We start from the raw sequence: 22,141 nt of genomic DNA on the forward strand, positions 1-22,141 counted from the left end.
TGGAAAACAGAAAAGAGTAATCTTCATTTTTCAGAAAATTTAACAAATTTCTATTAGATATTAGATGTGGTATAACAGAAAGTACCAAACAATTCTCAGTAGAGACCTACTCCACCTACTTTGAGAAAACCATGTTTCCTTATTGTAGACTCCAACAATCCGTAATCCAAAAGAGTAAGTGCAAGAGCCCAGGGCAGATGATAAACCAACAAGGGATACACTCCCTATCCCATGTTAATTAGCAATATTTGGACCCTATTAGAACCATTATGCAACCCCAAGATTTGTTTTTGATTGAGGGCAATAGACTGAGGCCTAGACACCCATACGGGAAGCTAAGCACAGAAAGACACTGAAGCAGGTTAGGTATATTCAGGTCTTGTCACTGGAATGGCTGGCTCTGAAAAAGGAAAGAGGAAGACATTTTTAGCATAGAAGCAGTCTCTCTACTAATCTCCAGATTTGGGGGATTCTAAAAATAGTAAGACAAATTTTCAAAGTATAAAATATTTCCCAAATTCAGGCAAGAAACACCTATAAGAGAACACAGCTCAACTCTTCCTTCCTTGACCAAGTTAACAATACCAATTTCCATCTATGAGCATGAAAAAGAAAAACACAAAACCTTGAAAAAAAAAAAAAAAAAAGTGAGAGGACCCACTTAAAAGAAACCTCAGAAATCTTTCCCCCAGGAATAAGTGAATTGAAAGAAACAGCAAAGAATTTATTTCCAAAAATCTAATTACTAGTCTCAAAAGCATCAAAAAAGATTAATGCATTGTTATCAGATACAGTAGTTGTGAACATGTAACAACTGAGATTAGGAAAAACTACACACACACACACACAAATTAAATCTACAATAAGGAAAGTAAACCCAAAATAAAGATAAAGAAAAGAAAATTTTGATATAACATCCAAACACTCTGGGGTAAAGGATAAAAAGATGAAAGAAAAGCATGCTGGACAGGAATATAAAATCAAGTGTTAAGGTACTATTTTCCCAAGTTTCCAAATTAATTCCCCGGGTCCTTTGAAAGTGAAGACAAAAGCTTTGTTTTCCAGTCAGGGCCTAAAGTGCAAAGAACCAAGCAGTTCTCTGCAACTCTCAACCTGACTGGGGATGAGAATATGCTTCTAAGGTCTAAAACCACAAAGAAGAGGGGGGCAGTAGAAGCAATCATAATTACAAGGTACAGTTCGTACAAATGGAAAGTCGCAAAAAAGAGTCATATAGTCATATTCTCAGAAATGACTTTCTCAGAAAAACAATTTTGCGTTAATCGGATAGACCAAGGGTATTGTGGTCAGGGTTCAAGTAAGTGGGGTTAGAGGTGTTAGCTTCCTGTGGGCTCATGTGGAAGAGGGGCCAACTTCACACAGGGTGAGGTGTCTGAACAAAATGGGGTAAATCTGGGCTGATTTTCAAATCAGCCCATAACAGAAGTATAAATGTTATCTTAGAAAAAAGATCAAATAACAGAACAGATGTGCTTTCTGGGATTTAAGAACCAATTCTACAAACTGAAATAGAACACCAGAAACCTAGAAAAAGACATAGGATCTAGGAACATCCGAGTACTCGCTATGGCTTTTATTTCCTCTTAGGTAATTAATTTGGAGTATAATCAGCATGATATAAAATTCCTGGCTATGCTTACTTGACTCCGGAGTTTCTAAGAATAAAATGGGCAACACATTCAAGATTTTAATTAGAGTAAGCAAAAAAAGCTTTGGACACAAAGACCTTCTTAAACCTTTATTGTTTAAAGTCCAACTTTGACCAAACTCCCAGGTTATAGTTTATAGCTTTATAATTCCTCACATGAAGGCTGGGGAGGTTGATGAGTGGTACAATGCTTGCCTAGAATGCACAAGGCCCTGGGTTCCATTTCCAACACTGCAATTTAAAAAAAAATTGATTTAAATGAGAATTGATCATGTGAGTGGAAGACAAGGTACTCTTAAAAAAAGATCCTGTATTATATATGCAGGACTTTCTTCCTGGTATTTACCTAAAGATTCCTGGAACCACTCATCTGAATAAGTGGAAAAGTAAAAACATACGTAACTTTCAGGGTTACTTTTTTAAGGAATAAAATGTAGACATATCCAACAGGATTCTTTTAGTAAATGTTAAGTGATATAAATACTAAAAGCCAGTAAAATCACAAAGACACAAGGTAGTTAAGTGAACACGTTATTCCAACCACTAGAAACCTACTCCACACCATTATCTGTACTCTGGCAAAGTCGCCACATTCCAAACAACTCTCATTCTAATTTAGGTACTACTTAGTGCCTAAACAACTGTTTTCCTTCTCCCACCTTTTTTATATTCAGAGTAATTTCTAGATTCAGGTATTTAATGACATTGATGTGGTATAAATAAAATGGAATACAGTATTTCTAAATCTGTGTATTTCAAAGTGAGGGTTTGAATTCTTTAGTATCCTCTACTGAAGACTACTTCTCAACTAGGGCCAGTTCTGGTCCCCCAGAAAAGGAATATCTGGCTGTCACAACCACAGGCAGAAGGTAGGTGCTATTGGCATTTAATGGGTAGAGACCAGAGATGCTGCTAAAAATGCACAGAAGAAGCACAGAAGAATCTCTCTCTCTCTCTCTCTCTCTCTCTCTCTCTCTCTCTCTCTCTCTCTCTCTGTCTCTCTCTCTCTCTCACTCACACACACACACACACACACACACACACACACAATTATCCAGTTCAAAATGTCAATAATGCTAAGGTTGAGAAACTCTTGCTTTAGTGAAACCAAAACTAAATATCAGGTAGGAAGAAAAAGAACTATTTTTTTAAACTACTTAAAAGAAATAGGAGAAAGTAGAAATTTTTTTTCTAATTTTACATTAAGAAAGAAGGTTTATTTCAAGACATGAAATCCAAAGGTCTGATAAGTGACTTGATCTACAAAATGTATAAGAATCTCTTAAACTCAACAATAAAAAGCATATTATGCAATTTTTAAATGGGCAAATGATTTGACTAGACATTTCTGAAAAAAAGATGAATGGCCAATAAGTATATGAAAAACTGTTTATTATCATTAATAAATACAAATTAAAACTGTAAGGAGATACCACTCTGGAACCACTGGGATGGCTGTTATTCAAGAAAATGAACTATTGTGTTATCAAGAATATGGCAAAATCAAAACTCTCCTACATTGTTAGAGGAATTATAAAATGGTAGAGCCACTTTGGGAAACAATTTGATGATTCCATAAAATGTTAAACAGTAATTCTACTCTTACATATATATCCAAGAAAAGTGAAAACACGTCTATACAAAATCTTCCCCAGAAATATTCATAGCAGCATTATTGAATAGCTCAAAGTAAAATATCTATCAAATGATGAATGGATAAACCAATCTGGTGTATCCATACAATGAAATATTATTTAGCCTTTTAAAAAAAGTGATACACCCATGATTGTCACAACATGGATAAATCTTGAAAACATTATGCTAAGTGAAAGAAAACATATACAAAAGGCAACATATATGATTTATCACAATTTATGTGAAATGTCAAGAATAGATAAATCCGCAGAAATACAAAGTAAACTATTGTTATCAGAAGTTAAGTGGAACAGAGTGATTATTAATGAGAACTCAGTTTCTATTGCAGATGACAAAAATATTCTACATTAGACATTGATGATGATGTACAATTTTGTGAATACATTAAAAACCACTGAAATTTTCACTTTAAACAAGTGAATTTCATGGTATGTATATTACATATATCAATGAAGTTATTTTTAAAAATATTGTTTTAGTCAAATTCTTTTTGTAATGAACTGGACTTTATGAAAGAAATCCTCTGTAGTAGACTTCAAAATTCACTATTCTATTGATGGTTTATTGATCCTCCCACGTATTTGAACAAATTCTCTTGAAAACAAGATTTTTGTCTGATGTGTTTATTGCCTATATCCAATTCCTAGAATTATCCCTTTCACACAGTAGACACTTAATGAATATTCTTGAATGAATGACTAAAGGACTTATGTCCAGATGTAGCAGGCAGGTATTAATCAATGCAAAAATACAAATAAGCTAATAGAAAAACATACAAAAAATTTGAAATTATAATTCATTTAAAAATCTGGTAACTCTACAAGACAATTTCACTGGTTATCAGGAAAATAAAAATTTTAAAAAGAGATAACAATATTTGCCTATCTAATGGGTTAAGTCTGATCACAATGAGTATTAACAAAGACAATGGAGAATAGGAATTTCAGTATATTGCTGGTAGGAGAACTTCTACTCTAGAAAACAATTTTGTAATACTCATATCTGCAATACCTCATAAAGTAAAAGATCCTGTGCTTGTACTTCCAGTACAACAACTCAGGGATGCCTCCCTCAATTAGCATCCTAGGTCTGCCATAACAAAATACCGGAATCTGGAAGGGTTCAACAATAGAAATCTACTTTCTTCTAGTTCTAGAGGCCAAAATCTGAAATCAAGGTTTCAGTAGGGTTGGTTCCTTTTGAAGGCTTGAGGAAGAATCTGTTCCATGACTCTCATCTTGCTTCTGGTGACAGGTGGCAATCCTTGTCATTCCTTGGGTTGCAGGTATGTTAGTCTAATCTCTGCCTCTTAACTTCACATGGTGACATTAGTGTCAATGTCCTAATTCCCCTCTTCTTAAAAGAACACTAGTCAGATTAAGTCTCACGCTAAGGATCTTTTCATAATTTGATTATATCTATAGATTCTCTTCTCAAATTAAGGTCACATTCACAAATACCAAAGTCAAGACTTCAACCTATCTATTCAGGTGACATAATTCAACTCATAAAACTCTCCTACAGAAACAAATGTACAAAGATATTCCTTATATCACTGTTTATAAGACCAAGAACTTGGAAACTAATTGTTCTTTGGTGGGGCAGTAAATAATTTCATAGAGCACCATAAAGTCATCAAAATGAATGAACTAAAGCTATATGTATAATTTCCTATCACAAAAAAGTAACATGAATAAAAAGTTACAAAATTACAAATATTAATATGATGACATACTAGTTATATGTTTTGATATACTGTGTTACAAGATTAAGTAAAAATGTATAAAATATGGATACTCAGTTCATAGAACTAAAGTAAATATGACAAAATAACAATATCCATTAATCCTGGATGCTCATAGATTTATGTCGCATTACTTTGTGTACATTTCTACATGTTTTAAATAGTTCAAAATTTTTTTAAAAAAATTAAGAATACACATATGGTCTTCTTTTCCCATGGTTTATTTTGAGTGGAAATAATGTTTCCTTCTTTCAGGTTTTTCTGCTTCCCAGATTTTTCTGTAAATAACCATATGTTCATTTCCTTTGATGGTAAAAAAATAATAATAATAACCTGAAACAAATCTCTTTTTAAAATGCTGTCAAGTTAATTTAGAAAAACATTTGAAACACTTCAGAATAAGGTAGATGATCTTAAGACAGAAGCCCAAAAGCCATAAAGGAAATGATGAGCAGGAGCAGGCACACTTATAGTAAAATTCCAATACAGAAAAGAATAACACATGAACAAATGACAGATTAAAAATACTAACATGAAATAAACACAAAAAGTAATCTTAAAATTTTAAAAAAGTTCCAAATCACAAAGCAGAACACAAGTAAAAAATAATGATTAATCCCTCTTTTATTCACAAGATTTACAGAAAACAGAAGTGAATAATTACATCCAGAATAAGTAAGGAACTGGAGAATGAAAGCTCACAGATTCCATTGTAGCAAGATAAACTGCTTTATTTGTCCCATAAACTTATAGTAACTATGAAATCATAAAAGTCTCACATCTTTTAATACAGTAACCCCACTCTGGGTTATTTACCTTTCTGAATATAAGGAAGAGACTCAATACTGTGAAGGGGTCAACCGTCCCCAAATCCATCTATAGAATTGACACAATTCCAACCAAAATTCTGAGATGTTTTAGCAGAACCTGAAACATTGATTATAAATCTTGTATGGAAGTGCAAAGGAATAAAACAGGCTAAACAGATTAATTTAAAAGAAAACCTTTGAAAAAGAACAAAATCGGAGGACTTGCACTACCTGATCTTAAGACTACAAAGGTACAATGCTCAAGACACTTGAGTACTGTGATATGGGTATGAAAACATACTTCACTGGAACAGATCAAAGAATATAGAAATAAGATCTTCATATATAAAGTCAATAAACAATGAAGTGACTTACAACAAAGATTTTAAGCAATTTAAAAAATTATGCTGTATAAGTTAGCCACACACCAAAAAAAACTTAAAACCTGATCTCATATAAAAAAAATTCGAAGTGAATCACAGATTTGCATATAAGAACAAACTATATAAAACTTGTAAAAAATACAAGAAAAATCTGAATTACTTTGATTTGGTGAATATTTCTTATATAGGACTATCTTATATTGAACTATCAAAGGAAAAAAATCAGTATCTTCAAAAGACACTTTAAAAAATTAGAAGGAAAGTCACAGACAGGAAATATTTGCAAAACACAGAGAAAACCTGTGTCTAAAATACATAAAGAACTTTTACAACTCGGTAATAAGAGAACCCACTTTAAAACAGGCAAAACATTTAACAGTCACATCATCAAAGAAGATATATGAATGGAAAATTAGTAAAAAGATGCTTAACATCACTGTCATTGAGGGGCTAAAATTAAATCACATCAAAAAAACATTACACATCTAATAAAAGAGTTGAAATTAAAAGGGTAACCATACCAATCAGTGGTATGGTGAGGATATGGAGTAGCAATTAGATATGTCATAGACTACAAATGGAGATATATAATGTGTAAAATGGTACTACCACTTTGGAAAGGTTTGTTAGTTTCTTAAAAAGTTAAAAAGATAACTTCCACATGACCCAGCCAGTCCACTCCTAGGTATTTACCCAAGAGAAATGAAAAGTATATATCCAGGCAAAAACGTGTAGGAGAGAATGACTGTCCATAGCAGATCTGTAACAACCAAAAACTAGAAACAATCCAAGTGTCCTTCAACATTAAAAAAAAAAAAAGATGGCAACTGTTCAACAATAAGGAAAGTATTTATACACACCACAACATGAGTCTCAAAATAATTATGCTGAAGAAAAGCAGCAGAGAACACACATTGTATGATTTCATTTATATAAAATTCTAGAAAATACAAACCAGCCAATAGTGATAGAAAGCAGATCAGTGGTTACCTGGGGAGAGTACGGGATGGAGTGAGACCAGAGGAAATTTTGGGGAGTGACGGACATGTTTATCTTGATTACAGTGGTTTCCTGGGTAATACATGTGTCAAGTGCCAAATTTTACACAGTCAAATGTGTGCAGTTCATTATACCTCGATCTATATTTACAAAGGCGCAAACATCACACCACCGGTGTATAATGGATGGGGTAGCAAAATAAATTGCAGAGCATCTATATTATTCTTTGTGATTACTAATAAAAAAAAAAAAAGCAATGAGTAAAATCTATTTTTATTGATAGACCTTAGGAATCTAGTGAAGTTGGGGTTGGGAAGAGTTTTCAGAGTGATATGTGCAGAATACTAGAATGTTACCCTAAACTGTGTGTGTATGTATGTAAGTAAATAGAGGATGGAATGAATGCTACACATTAGATAAATTAAGTGACTGAACTGGAAAAACGGCGGGGGGTGTTTCACTTTACTCTCTGATCTAACTGACATATAGCAAAGGGCTTGTAGTAACTTTTTAATTTCAAAAAGAAAAAACACTTTTTGAATGTGTCTTAGTGTTACAATTAACTCATTGGAAAAATAAATTTCTTCAGAACATCTGCTCAAACCCTAACTCCCTTTGAGTCTTTTCATCTCTCCCTACACCAAGAGAAAGGTCACCCCACGACCAAGCAGAAGGCATCCCTGACCCCGCCTGGGCAGGACCTCGAGGCCCTAGTGAGCCCCAGGATTAGCTGGGCATCCCAGTGAACTGCATAGGCTTTGCTGACCATCCTGAGCCAGGCTTCCCAGAGCACCCAGGGCTGGGCCTTGAGGCCCAGGTGAGCTGCCCGCTTGGCTGAGCACCCTGGGCAGGGCCTCGGTGTCGCTGGCCGTCGTTGGGGACAAGATGAGGACCCCCTCCCCATGAGAATCTCTCCCCTTGTGGGTGGTCAAAGCCACTGGGCGGTCACAGGATGAGAGGGGAATGTGGGGAGGCACCATCGTACTCAAGGGTGCCTTGGGCAGGCTGACCATAAGTAAGTAAAGCCTGGACCTACCAAAAATCCCCAGCGCCGGTCAGGCCGTTCTTCCTGACGTTCCAAGAACATCAGCGAGGCCCAAGATGGCGGAGGGCTCGGGCCGTTCGCGCCCTTTGTAACCCCGGGTGCCTGTGCGCATGTGCAGAGTGCAGAGGACAGTGGTGAGCAGGCGGACAGCAGCTGTGCAAGGCCTCCCGCCAGGTGTGCTGCAGTTGGAGGCTGCATCTGGACCAAGAAGGGCAGTTCTCAATCGGAAATCTCCTAGCTCCAGATGAGCAGCCTCACTGCCTTGTCTCTCCTTCAATATTCACCGGCTGCGTTGGCGGCTTAGGGAGTTTCAGCTAGACAAGGGAGGTGTAGAGAATGTAGCTTGTCCTACCAGCGTAACACATCCCAGGAGCCTAAGAGACGGTCACCCCACTTCCCTGGTTGTGCGTGGTTGTGATCAAGAAGACTGACCTTCCTTACCGTTAACCAGAATAGATACACCGAAGGCCTCAGTGAATTCACAGATTAGTGAAAGGAATGGCTGTTTATTGAGCTCCAATTAATCCGATATTTATATATATTAGTGCATGTAATTCTATTTATTTTGCAAAACTTTAAACTAGGTCTTTGCAGTAGATAATAATGCATGATCTTAATTTCCTGATCCCAGTGGTTTATTGGGGTGATGTAGGAGAAAGTCCTTGTTTGTATGAAATAGAAAATAAAGTATTGGTGGTAATTGGGCATGTCAGCAGTTTACTCTCAAATTTCGGAGGGAAGTGAGAAAACATGTTCTTTCTACTTTTCATGACTTTTCTTTTTGTCATCAGCAAGTTAAAGACCATTTTCCTTACATCCCAATATTTGGGAGTGTGTTATTAGCTTTTTGATATTAATTTCTAATTTATTTCCATTAATTGTATTGTGGTCAGAGGATTTGATGTGTAATAATACCAGTTAAAAAGGTAAAAAAAAAAAAAAAAAAAAAAGTTAAAATTATAATAGCCTCATAAAATCAGCCATTCAACTCTAATTTTCTATTCAGTACCCTGTAGTATACAACACAAGAATTAACTGTCCTTTGAAAAATTAGAAACTCAGCTAACTATAAAATAATCTGTACCTGGGCATTTTGAGGTAGACAAATCTTTGTCTTCCATATTAATTCATTCATGCCCACAGGTGTAATCTGTTTTTCTGTTCTTGCATAGTTTTGTCATTTTTTCCTATCATTTTATCCATTTCTCCTAGATTTTCAGGTTTATTAATATATAGTTTAAATAATACCATCATATTATTTAAAAATATTGGTGACTATTTCCTGCTTTCTTCTGTATTTTACTTACATCCTCTCTCTTTTTCTTGACAAGTTTTACTTATCTTCTCTTGGTTTCTCTGTTGTAATTCTTGTTTTCCATTTCATGTTGCTTTCTTTAATTATTTTTTCAGCCTTTTTTAAATTTATTTGAGTTTAGCCTTGACTTATTTTTAACTCTCTTAAGTGGAGTTTTTATTGTCTTTATTTTTAACCTTTCTCGTTTCCTGAAAAATCTTACCTATGAATTTTCTATGAGGTAACTGCTCTAGTTGTATCCTTTAAGTTTTATGGCAAAATTACTTTATTATTCAGTTTAATTTTTTTCCTAATTCTTATTGAGATTTCTTTGGTCATCTATGGATCAAAGATAATCTTTCTTACCTTACAAATATTTGGGAGTATGTAATTAGCTTTTAGATATTATTTTAGATATTTATTTCTAATCTATTTGCATTAATTATATTATGATCAGAGAATGTGATATTTTTAAGTAATAACAGTTTTAATTTTAAGTAATACCAGTTACCTAAAATTTATTGATATTTGCTTCATGATCTGGTACCTGGCCATTTTTATTTAAAATCTAACATGCCCATTATATGAAGTTTGTTAATTATGTTCAAGTGTTGTATATCCTTACTGAAGTTCAGTCAGTTTCATCAGTTACAGAAAGTGATTTTGTCAACTTCTGTAAGTCTGACAATATTTTTCTGTATTTTGCATCTACATTATAAAGTATATGAAGATTTAAAATTTCTTCAAAATGAATTTACCAATTTATCAATTTGTAATAACCTTCACATCCAAAAATTTTTTGTTTAAAGTATTTTACATGAAAATGGTATAGCCATGCCAATTTGCATTTAGTTGACCCTTGCCTTGGCATATATTTTTCTTTCCTTTTATCTGCTAACCTCTATGTCCCCATGTTTTAGTGTGTCTCAAAAATAACACATAGCTCAGTATTATTTATTTACTCATTTCTTGTTTATTCAAGCTTGGAAGCTTATATTATCTTTGGTCCACTGACATTGATTATAATTTCTGATTTTTAATTCATTTTTGCCATTTTATATATTAAGTAGTTGCTACTTTTCCTAGATTTCTCCAATAATGCTCTCTCTTAAAATGATTGAATTTTTTCCTTATCTGCCCTTCCCTACCCTACATGCCATTTTCCTCCTCACCAGTTGGGATGTTTCTGGTACTATCTTTTGGTGGTCACCCTACAATTTATAACACACAGTTGAACAAATTCTAAAGTTAATCAATATTTTAGCCTCTTCCTAAACATTACAAGGGCCTTGGTACATTCATTTATCACCACAGACACCCCTTTCTACATAACATGCTTTTTCTACTTGAGATCTGTCTCTGTGAACATCTGATCAACCATATGCCACCAAGACTTCACTTGACTTAGACTCATGCTTTAGCTATCAGTGCAAATGCCACTTCCTCTAAGAAGCCTTCTGAGACTGGGTAAGTAGTCATCAAACTGGAGTACTGTCCCCTTAGAAATGCCCAAAGACTTCCCATGGGGACACACAGATATAGAGCAGTTTCAGATTCTCACCTTGTATGAAAACTCTTTCCTATACTGATTTTTCCAAGAACCAAGCCTTCTACAAGCCAGAAGCAGCTGATTGGTTCTCCTTTTCTCCTTCCCTTTCACTGTTACCATCTTACCAATTTACAAAATAAAGATATGTCTCCCTTACCTCTATTTGTAATTATTCATTGCCCTGGAGTGTAAAGTCCCCTCAAATACCAAATAAACAGGCAGCTGTTCAAAATATTAGCACCAGTAACACCTCTTTTGTGCACTGTTGTGTCCTTCCATCTATTCTTTATATCCTGTGAAAGGCAAAAACAGTGATTTGATGCTTGTTGGGCTATAAATAGTCAAACAAGAGTAATGTTTACAGTAAGCAAGTAAAAATACAGAAACTTTATTAAATTTGAATTTCATATAAATAACAAATAACTTTTTCAGTGTACATATACTCCAAATCTACTAAAACATTGAAAAGTTATTAGTTTCTAAGATTCAGATTTAACTGGGCATTCTCCTGGATTTTTTTTTCATCCATCTCTAACATTTCCAGACAACACAATGCACCTGAAGGAGAGTTCTGTAAGAGCAAACCCAAAAATGTAGGTAAGAAGTTTTAAAGCACATCAAATGTTTTCTCTCATTTTTGGAAACTAGAGCAAAGTGAGGGGGAGGGGAGAGTGCAGATTCCACTAAAAAGGGGGGTATCAGTGGAATAGAGGAATGGGATTGAGGGGAGGAAGGAGGGATGGGGAAGGAAGGAAATGTGAAATGAAATCAACAAAATTATGCTTTCAGCAGTGAATTCCACTTTTATGTATATCTATAAAGCACCAATTGAAATCAAAAAATGAATGAATAAATAAAAGGTAAACCAGTAGAGTAAAGGAAGGGGAATAGGAAGAAGGAAGAGGGGTGGGAAAGGCAGAACAGGGGAGACTCAAATGGAGCAAATTATATTCCATGATATGATTATGTCAGAATGAACCCCACTATTGTGTATAACTATAAAGCACTAATAAAAACATTTTTAAAAAGAAGTTTTAAAGCACAGGTACTTTATCTATACTACAAACTCAACTCCAAGATTTTGTAGAAAAAACACATTATAAAGTAAAAATGTTATAAATACGTTATAAAATCAAGAACTTGTTGCTGGCAGGGTCTAGACATTAGGTTCACCAATCTGTGTATTGAAGATGAATGCACTGTCATATGTTCATGTTATACCTCATTGAAACACAAAAAAAGTTTCAAAAAAGTATGTTGAAAATAATATATATTTTTTAGTATATCTGTTAATTAGGGTATATAAAATGAAAGAATAATATATTTAATTTGGTAAATTTTTATGAAGTCTTTTTTGTCAAGATTCTCAGAAATTAAGAAAATAGATGATTCTAATGGCTGAGTGGGAAGTCATTTTTCAAATAAAGAAGTCTCTAATTTTACTACTTTGAAAAAGAAGTTGAGAAATCTAGGCAAGTCTCCAATTTATCAATCATTAGCGATATGAGAACATTGGGGTATGAGAGCAAACAAATTTAAGAGCCACTACATTGAACTATACTTTCTCAAAGTAACCTGAACTCTTCCTCCTACTTATCATAATCTCTAAATACATATTTATTGGTGTTTTTGTTTGATGTTTGTTTCTCTAGCATCAAGCCTCAGAGAGACAATGCTGAGCATATTATTTATCCTCAGTGAACCCAAGTGAGAGATTGAATGAGAAAACTTTGTGCAGGTGGTATTTGCAGTCCTGGGAATTCCTGTTTACCCAGGAACAGGTGATTAGAGCAAGGATAGAACTTCAGAAGAAAACAGGAAGAGAGGTAGAACATTTTTTTAGGACAAAGACTGTTATTTGATTTGCAGCTTTTCCTCCCTTTCCTTTCTTCCTTTGTTCCTATGGAGCAATGTTTAACAAAAGTAAAAATAAACCTGCTTTGCCAAACTAAGTCTAAGACACAGAATATACAACCACTGTCATATGTGTTATTTGTGTGTTATTTGCAGTAGTGAAACAATTACCTTAGAAGACAGCACTGTGTTACTGGGCAAGTTCATTAATCTCTTTGTGCCTCCTTGCCTTCACTGTCTGGTTGGAGAAAACTATTTCAATACACAAAATAGAGTCAGTATCATAGTATATGATCTCTCCTCAGAGCCTGCCATTGAAACATTAATTTTCTATTGATATCACTCTTTTTTAGAAATCATCTCTGAGGGCATGTTCACATCATGTCACATTCTCTAATTGGTGGTAAAAAAGTTTTTTCTCTAGTTCTCATATCTCCCAATATGCTAAGAGCAAGTCCATTTGTTCTATGTTTTTTCCACCCACTTTCTAGAACTTTAGAAATAAATTAACACTGATGAAGTTTTCAGTCTCTTTTGGGACTTGAATTTGTTTTGTCAGGTTTTAGGTACCACCAGAGGGCAACAGTGAGTTAGTGATACTCTTGATGCCTGGGTATCCGGAATGGACCTGTCTCTTCTTAAAAGAAGGATACCTTTCCTATTTGTGATACAATTCAACTTCATCATTTTTCTTTCAAAAAATGTCTAGTTTTAATGAGTACGTGGATTATGATTCAGCTACACTACTCCTAGGTATTGATCCAATAGAATTAAAGTCAGCCCAGTAGCCCAGTTATGGAACCAGGCTAGGTGTCCATTGATAGAATGGATAACAAAAATGCGGTATGTATACACAATGGAATTTTGTTCAGCCATAAAGAAGAATGAAATTATGCCATTTGCAGGAACATGGATGGAATTTGAAAGCACCACGTTAAGCAAAGTAAGTCAGAATCAGAAAGACACGTGTTACATGTTTTCCTTCATATGTGGAAGCTAGGGGTAAAAAAAAAAAAAAAAAGAAAAAAAAAGATGGCATGGAAATAAAAGGGAGACCATGAGGGTGAAGGAAGGGGCTAAGAAAAGGGAGGAGGAGAGGTTAAAGGGAAACAATGTGGATTAAAACTGAAGGAAATGTGTCATATGCAATGAGGACATGGGGAAGCAGATACCATCACACCCTTATGGCAAAGCGTTAATTGGGGCAAATTGAAAAGTACATCTCCGCAAGCTTTGCATGTTTATCCCTTTGCTCTGGCATCCCCTTCCCCGCCCCCACCACCCCAGTAATTTCTCTTAAGGAATTATTCTGAGTGCAAGCAAAGATTTTCGCCATGAGGACATCCGTGCTGCATGTTTATAACATAAACTAAAAACACTGTTCAGGTTGGACAAAAAGAGTTTGGGACCATATAATGGATTACTCCATGGCTGTTGAAAATGAAATTATTGACATGGTCTCACAAAATGTGGTTTACACATCACCCGATGTATACAATTTTACATGGTACTCGCTTCCATTTCCCTGAATCTCTTCCCAGATTCCAGAGTCACTGTCCTAGTTCAGCAGGGCCTCCTTCCTAGACAGCCAGAGGCTCAAACGTCCCATACACCCAGATTTTCTCCTCCCATCCTCTGCTAGGAGTCCCAGTCCTTTCCCTCTCCAAGGGCCAGACTTCATCCTGCCCCCATGATCACTGGCCAGCACAGCCCTCCCTCAGTCAGCAACCAGCTCCTCCCTCACTGCCTTCCACCCCCACTCTGTCCCTTCACCTAAGTTCCAGTCTGCCTTCTCTCCTGTCATTTTCTGGCACATGTTCCCTAGAAAGTTCTTTCCAAATTGTGTCTGTAAACATATGACCTCAGCCCTGGCCTCCAGCCTCCTCTTTGTCCCTGGGTGTCCTGATGCCCTTTCCCAAGCAGTTGCTTTACTTCAGCATTTGCTTCCCAGACCTACAAATATTCTCCCTGGAACATTCCTTTTTTATGCTGGCCCTTTTATGTTCTACCCCAATCTCTGTCTTTCTTCTCAGATCACTTTCCTCCCTTCTGAAGGAGGGTTCCTTGTCATTCAATTTGTTTTACAAGTGGGGTTTCCTCAGGTATCTTCTACAATATTTGGGAAGCAACCATAAATAGCATCCAGATGTATTACCCTCCATGATGAGATGAAAGTGTTCATCTGCTCATAATGGTGACCACAAACACGCAGCAGGCAAACTTTTTTCTGAAAACATACTGAAAGTGAGTTAATTTAATTCACCAGTCAGGATTTATAAAATTGGTTCCTTTGTCAAGTGAAAATTAAAAAGTAGTTAATATTTCCTATGAGTTATGTGACTTAGAGAGTAGTGGGGAAACAAAGGAGGAAAAGAGACAAAATACAATTAAACATTTTTAAAAATTAATTTGAATCAGAACCTAAAATCTCACTTGAAAGTCATTGTGGCCTTCGTAGGGAAGAATTATTTTAGAAGTTGAAAATTGAAAAAAAAAAATGTGATAAATAATACATGCTGTTGGTACATGTGCACTAGAGCTATGGTCCCTGTCACCACGGATTGCTTTAAGTACAAAACAGTCATTAATATGTGACCCACACAAGAGTGGGACCCAAAGCTCATAATGAAGACCTTGAAGTAGCCAGTAAAAGCTAGAGCATTTAAGAAAGCAAAAAATGTAAAACACAGTACATGTTGGGTCCACTTTTTGATGATGAAACAGGAGAGCAGGAACCTTAAATATTCTCCACATCTTCTAAAAATGTCAAGATAAAGTAGATACAATCTAAAACTTATTTGAAGTATAATAATAAGTAGACAAAAATGATACATATAGGCATCTAGCAAATTTGTGAAAATAAAAACTTTTAGTAATACAGATACACATCTACTCTGGCAGTGGATCATTACCTTAAATCTCACAAGTGATTTAAAACATTTGTATCCAACATTATCAAGGATGGAGAAGTTCCATTTGACTCAACTTTCTCATTTTCTGAGCCTGATTTTCTTAAGATCCAAATCTTTAGTTTAGACCTTTTTAGCTAGAATTTCTGTAAAATGCATTGCATGTTATACATTTCCTGCCTTCTTAAATGCTTTAACTTTCACTGGAATTTTTTTTATGGGGGGGAATGGGTACCAAGGACCCAGGGGCACTTAACCACTGAGCCACATCCCCAGCCATTTTTATTTATTTATTTATTTATTTTTATTTTGAGACAGGGTCTTGCTAAGGTGTTAGGGCCTCACTAAGTTGCTGACGCTGGCTTTGAATTTGCAATCCTCCTGCCTCAGTCACCTGAGCATAGTGCATGTCTAGGACCTGCATGTCATGACATGAGGGACTCAGGAACCAATTGTTTCATTTACACTGTACCAAATATATATCAATCATGGATGTACCTAGAAATATGTAAGGGCTTGTGGGTATAAAAAATGAACAAGCATTAGAACATTTCTTGTTGTGGCTCAGTGGTAGAGCGCTTGCCTAGCATGTGTGAGGCACTGGGTTTGATTCTCAGCATCACATATAAATAAATTAATTAATTAAATAAAGGGCCACTGACAACTAAAAAAAAATATTTTAAAAAAGAAGCTCTGGGCCCCAGTCACTGAGCCGCCGCCGAGGACTCAGCAAACTCCCCCTGGAACCCCCTCGCTTCCCGATTCTCCGGCCCCCCGACCCGCCTTCTCCCGCAGCGGTCTTACGAGGTAAAGGAACTATATTGTATGTCCGCTATCCAGAACCTCCGCTCTTTGACCCCTTTGCTGATGCAAGGAAGCAGGTGATGACCTGCTTCCTGCTGGCTCTGAGGATTATATCCATACAAGAATTCAACAGAGAAACGGCAGGAAGACCCTTACCACTGTCCAAGGGATCGCTGATGATTACGATAAAAAGAAACTAGTGAAGGCGTTTAAGAAGAAATTTGCCTGCAATGGTACTGTAATTGAGCATCCAGAATATGGAGAAGTAATTCAGTTACAGGGTGACCAGCGCAAGAACATATGCCAGTTCCTGGTAGAGATTGGACTGGTTAAGGACGATCAGCTAAAGGTTCGTGGGTTTTAAGTGCTTGTGGCTCACTGAAGCTTAAGTGAGGATTTCCTTGCAATCAGTAGTAGTTCCCTTCTGTCCCTTGTCACAAGTTTGAAAACCTCACAGCTTGTATAATGTAACCATTTGGGGTCCGCTTTTAACTTGGACTAGTGTAACTCCTTCATGCAAGAAACTGAAAAGAAGAAGCTCTGCCTGGGGAGAAATGTAAATATTCAAAACCAATTTTTGCAACAATACATGATTACTATTAAAGGCACAGAGATGAGGAACTGAAAATTTCTGGAGGAAGTGACACTGAATTAAGCTTTGAAGTATGAGGAATTGTAGGCCAGGCAAAGACAGAGAACATAGAGGCAGGTCAGGATAATACAGACCAAGTCAAGAACAAGAGAAATAGCACAGGATGCACAGAGAACTAAAATAAGCTCAATCACGCACCAGGATACACTGAGAGGCTTGTTCCCAGAACTGAGAAGCAGCAAAGAAGTTTTACCAGGGCCACAGAAAATCTTATTATGGAGTTTGATCTTCATCTTAGAACTGGTAATAGAATGTAGAAGTTTATAAAGTGTTGAAGTCAAATCGCAGTTTCAGGATAAAGTGGAGTTGTGGGGAAAGTTTGGATGCCAATTTACCAACTTCAAGATCCTGGTTTCCTCTGAGAAGAAGAAAGACTGAGGAATGGGGTGTGGAATCATGAAGGGGGATGTTAGTTATCTTGTTAATGTTTAATTTATTAGAGAATGATGGAGACAAAGAGCTAAAGATGAAATAGCAAAATACTGCCTTAGCACTATGGTGAGCAGATGACATCTTATCTATAGGTATCTATCTTCTGCACTTTGAGATGTTTTAAGTGTTTCATAATTTAAATTAACTTGAGTGTTGATTAAAGTCAGTCATGTAAGGTCAATTAAAGCCCACTATTATTATAAACTTCACATAACAAAATATACTATATTGTGTTTATATTCCTGGATAATCTCACCATCGACAGAGCTACTAGATTTACATATTGGAGTCAATACACAGTAGATCTATCAGGAAATTTTTTTCACAGGTACTAATGAGTTGAGAGAATTGTGTCAGTAAATTCTAAGCTGTGATTTTTTACTGTTTCCCAGAGAAAGCCAGAGTTAAGACTAGTGTCCACTAGATAATGCCTGCTGTTAAGTTCCATAGCATGATTAATTGTTGCTAAGGATGAGTGAGTGCTGGATGATCCTGTCCTTGAAATGAAATGTTGGTGTTTAGAAAAGCATCAATGTCATAAAAACCCAATCAGAAATTAATTGGACCATGTTCTTCATCTTAATACTTGTCATTTTTAATCATAATTGCCTCTCTGTAAGTGCAGCACATAGTAGGTAGACAATAAATAATTGTTAACTGACAGCCTCCAGGAAGTTAAATTCCTTAAGTAGAGATTGTGTCAACTGACCCCAGTTGCTTGTTACGGTGGGACTGGTATAAGGTAGCCACCAGCCAGCATTTATTGGATGAGTAAAGAGGAAGCTAAAGACACTTCTACCTTCATGATCTCTTCCTCTCAAATTTGTATCTCCTCTTTCAATGTTTATTAGCTTTTCTTAGAGGGACTTGTGTTTACCCTTCATTTCTGTTACTACAGGGTAGTAATGTACAAGTGTCTGGAGAGCAAGGTATAGTCCCTTTTTATAATTTATTGCAGAGTAATGGAAAGTGGAAAGAAATAAAGAATCTAAAATTAGTTCATTTAGACACTCTTCTAAGTTGAGTACAATTACCTATTGACCTTAAAGTGTGCAGTTTCAGACCATTTAAAATTAATTCCACTTACATATCTTAAACTATTTTGGTAACCAGTGAATGGACTGTAGTATGTTTTTGACATTCCACCTACAGTGCTGGTGATCCTGTTTGCTCAGCTACTTCCCATTAAACGCCAATGAACAAAGACAGCTGCCAAACATTTTCTAGGTCATTTGCTGTGTTTGTAAACAGAAAGTGTACAATATTTAACAAGGTGTAATCATTTGCAAACTAGATTTATGCCGAATGAAAGAACTGAAAGAGAGGAGGGAAATTAATGCAAGTCTTAAGTGCTTAATGACCCTATTAATTGAGAGATAGGTAATTGGAGAAATTAAACAGACGAGGTAATGGCCTTGGAGTCATTAACTTATTCTGGGAGTACTGCTAATGTTTACCAGGTGATTTTCCTCTGAATTGAGAGCTGAGAGTCAGTTTGCTTTAACACAATAGTTCTTGAATCTAGCCAGTCATAAAAATCACTTGGAAAGTTTCTGAATACTTCAAACCCCTAAACTTTCTTCATATTCCTTAATCACACTCTTTGAGGTGGGACCTAGATATATGGATCTTAAAACCCTGACCAGCTGATTCTTTTGATCTTCTGATCAAAGCTAATCCAGCTTGGACATCATTGTTTTAGAACAGGGTTTCTCAACCTTCACACTATTGACATTTGGGGATGGTCAATTGTTGTAAAGTGTCCCATGCATTGTGGGAAATTTGCCACTATTCTTGCAGCGAACCCAGTATTTGGTGCCTAAAACAATGGTGACTGATAGAACTTGCTGTAGAATAAGGAAAATATTCTCAACTGCACTATTTAATACGGTAGCCACGGGAAAAAAACATATATCTATTGGACACATGAAATATGGTTAGTTCGACTGAGAATGGAATTTCAAACTTTATATTATTTTATTTAATTAAATTTGAAAAGCTGCATACAACCAGTGGCCATTATATTGGAAAGCACAACTTTACAAGATCCATATCTGACTGTAGGCAGGGAGATCCATGCCATTTCCCCCTAAATGCTCCAGAAATCTGTCATATTAAAAATAACTTAGAAGGATAGAAAATATACCTACCTTCCTGTCTGAATCAGAAAAAAAAATTCTTAAGATGCTATGACTAGAGGGATATTTACTTGCAGTTTTGTTTGTTAAAGGCTGTCTAGGAAGTCTTCCTTGTATTCAGATTTATATCCAGATTATCAGAATTAAACTAGCCTGGCTGGAGACAGCCCCTTTCGGTTCCAATCAAGATTTCCTTTTACTGTCAGTCTGTAACATATTCTGGGGAGAATTTTCATTTTTTTCTCTTTTTTCTCAATTCTTAAGAGTCTAAACATACAATTACCATATGACCCAGAAATTTCACTCCTAGCTGTCTACCCAAGAGAAATGAAAACTTACATCCACACAAACACTTGTACACAAGTGTTTATAACAACATTATTAATAATAGCCCAAAAGTGGGAATGATCCAGATGCCAATCAACAAAAACTGATAGACTTATACAATGGAAAATTATTTGGTGATAAAAATGAATAACTACTGACACATTCTACACCATGGTTTAAAGACTATATGCTAAGTCAAAGAAGTCAATCACAAAAGGGCACACATTATATGATTCCGTGCATGTGAAAGGTCAAGAATAGGAAAATCTGTAGAGACAGAAAGCAGATTAAGGGTTGGATAAGGGAGATTTGATAGTGATGGCTATAGGACATAGGTTTTCTTTTGGAAGTGATGAAAACATTATAAAATTAAATTGTAGTGACAGTTGTAGAACTCTGCGACTATACCAAAAACCATTTAATTCTGCTGGATAAATTGTATAGTAAGTGAATTATATCTCAATAAAGCTATTTATAAAATCTGTCAGTATAATCCATCACATCAACAAATCCAACAAGAAAATCTGTTTGATCATAGTAATTGGCACATAATGTTTATTTTTATATTTGAAGTTACTTTTGAAAATGTTTTTCCAAAATAGTCTTTCTACTGGCTACCACCACCCTCATTTCTAGGATAATTGAAGTGACCATGCTTTGTGTTCAAACTTGGACTGAAAATCCTTGAGAATGACTCTTCACAAAATCATCCCACTCTAAGAGACCCACTATAGGACAACGTGGTGTATAGAAGACACCCTTGGAGTAGCTCCAGCCTGTGAGTCAAAGAGATGATCTTTCTAATTCCTGATCCTTCCAGCCTCACCAGTTCAGAGGAATAATGGAAGAAGAACTCCAAAGAGAAAAGATAAAAGGACGAGAAGGTGCCACTATCCAGCCTTATTCAATGTCTCAGGCTGGTCAGGTCTTGTTCAGGATGATAACAGAAACATCCTAAGTCATGGAACATAATCAGCTCCTGGGGCACTATGAGATGTCATCCATTGTTAGGGTTCTGCGCTCTTCATACAGCACTAGATAGAGTCCCTTCTCCAAGTTTAAGTTCCTCAACTCAGGCAGCCTTTCAGGGGATAAATACATCTCTAGGTTTTAGTTGTAATGCTCAGGTTCAGGCTGCTTGGATACTGATGTTCAAGGGAACTTGAACTGTGTAGACGGCAGGGAGGGGAAGACAGTAAATACCATGTGAAGTAAAATCTTGCCTAACATAAACCGAAACAAAAATTTTTTAAAAGCAATTATACTTTTATCTTCTGGAAGAAATAATATCTCATGAAGGTAAAGTTTGGTTAGATAGAGATCTCTTACAGAAAAATATGAAGACAAGCAGGCACTCAGTTTGGAAGACAGGAAAGAACCAACTTCTTAAAGAAAAATATGTAGGGAGAAGTATTCATTCAGCAGACAAGGCAGTGAACCATAGGTAAAAAACAGTGACACCCTATAATTGACAACAATTTCTTATATATCTTATAAAGAACTAGAAGAAAGGAGTTTGATGGTTTCCAACATAAATGGTGACTGTTTAAGGAGATGGAAATGTTAATTACCCTAATTTCATAATTACATGTTGTATGCACACAATGAATTATCATGTTATAATTCATAAAATGCAATAAAAATAATAAAGCAAGTACACCAACCTGTGTTTAAGCATTAACTCACTTGTAAACCTTCTTTTATTCACTGAGGATTCAGATGGATACCTAGAGTTTTTACGAGAAGAGCTAAGTCCTTTGGAATGGTTTTGGGAAGAGTGTGATTTATTTGGAAGACAACTGTCAACTTCAAGACAGGATGTATCAATTTTACTCTGAATTTTTTATAACCAGATACAGTAACAGTTTTCCCTGACC

General features: G+C 35.8%; 1 protein-coding gene and 1 pseudogene across 1 annotated transcript in view; one reads left to right on the forward strand and one right to left on the reverse strand.

Moving 5' to 3' along the window:
* The window catches only part of Tdrd15 (tudor domain containing 15), a 52,155-nt gene that overhangs the window by 3,453 nt on the left and 26,561 nt on the right, over positions 1 to 22,141 (reverse strand). The gene's annotated exons all lie outside the window — the stretch shown is intronic.
* LOC124962677 (eukaryotic translation initiation factor 1-like) lies at positions 16,737 to 17,079 on the forward strand (annotated as a pseudogene).

The sequence above is a fragment of the Sciurus carolinensis genome, chromosome 13, assembly GCF_902686445.1.
Source record: "Sciurus carolinensis chromosome 13, mSciCar1.2, whole genome shotgun sequence".
Taxonomy (NCBI): Eukaryota; Metazoa; Chordata; class Mammalia; order Rodentia; family Sciuridae; genus Sciurus; species Sciurus carolinensis.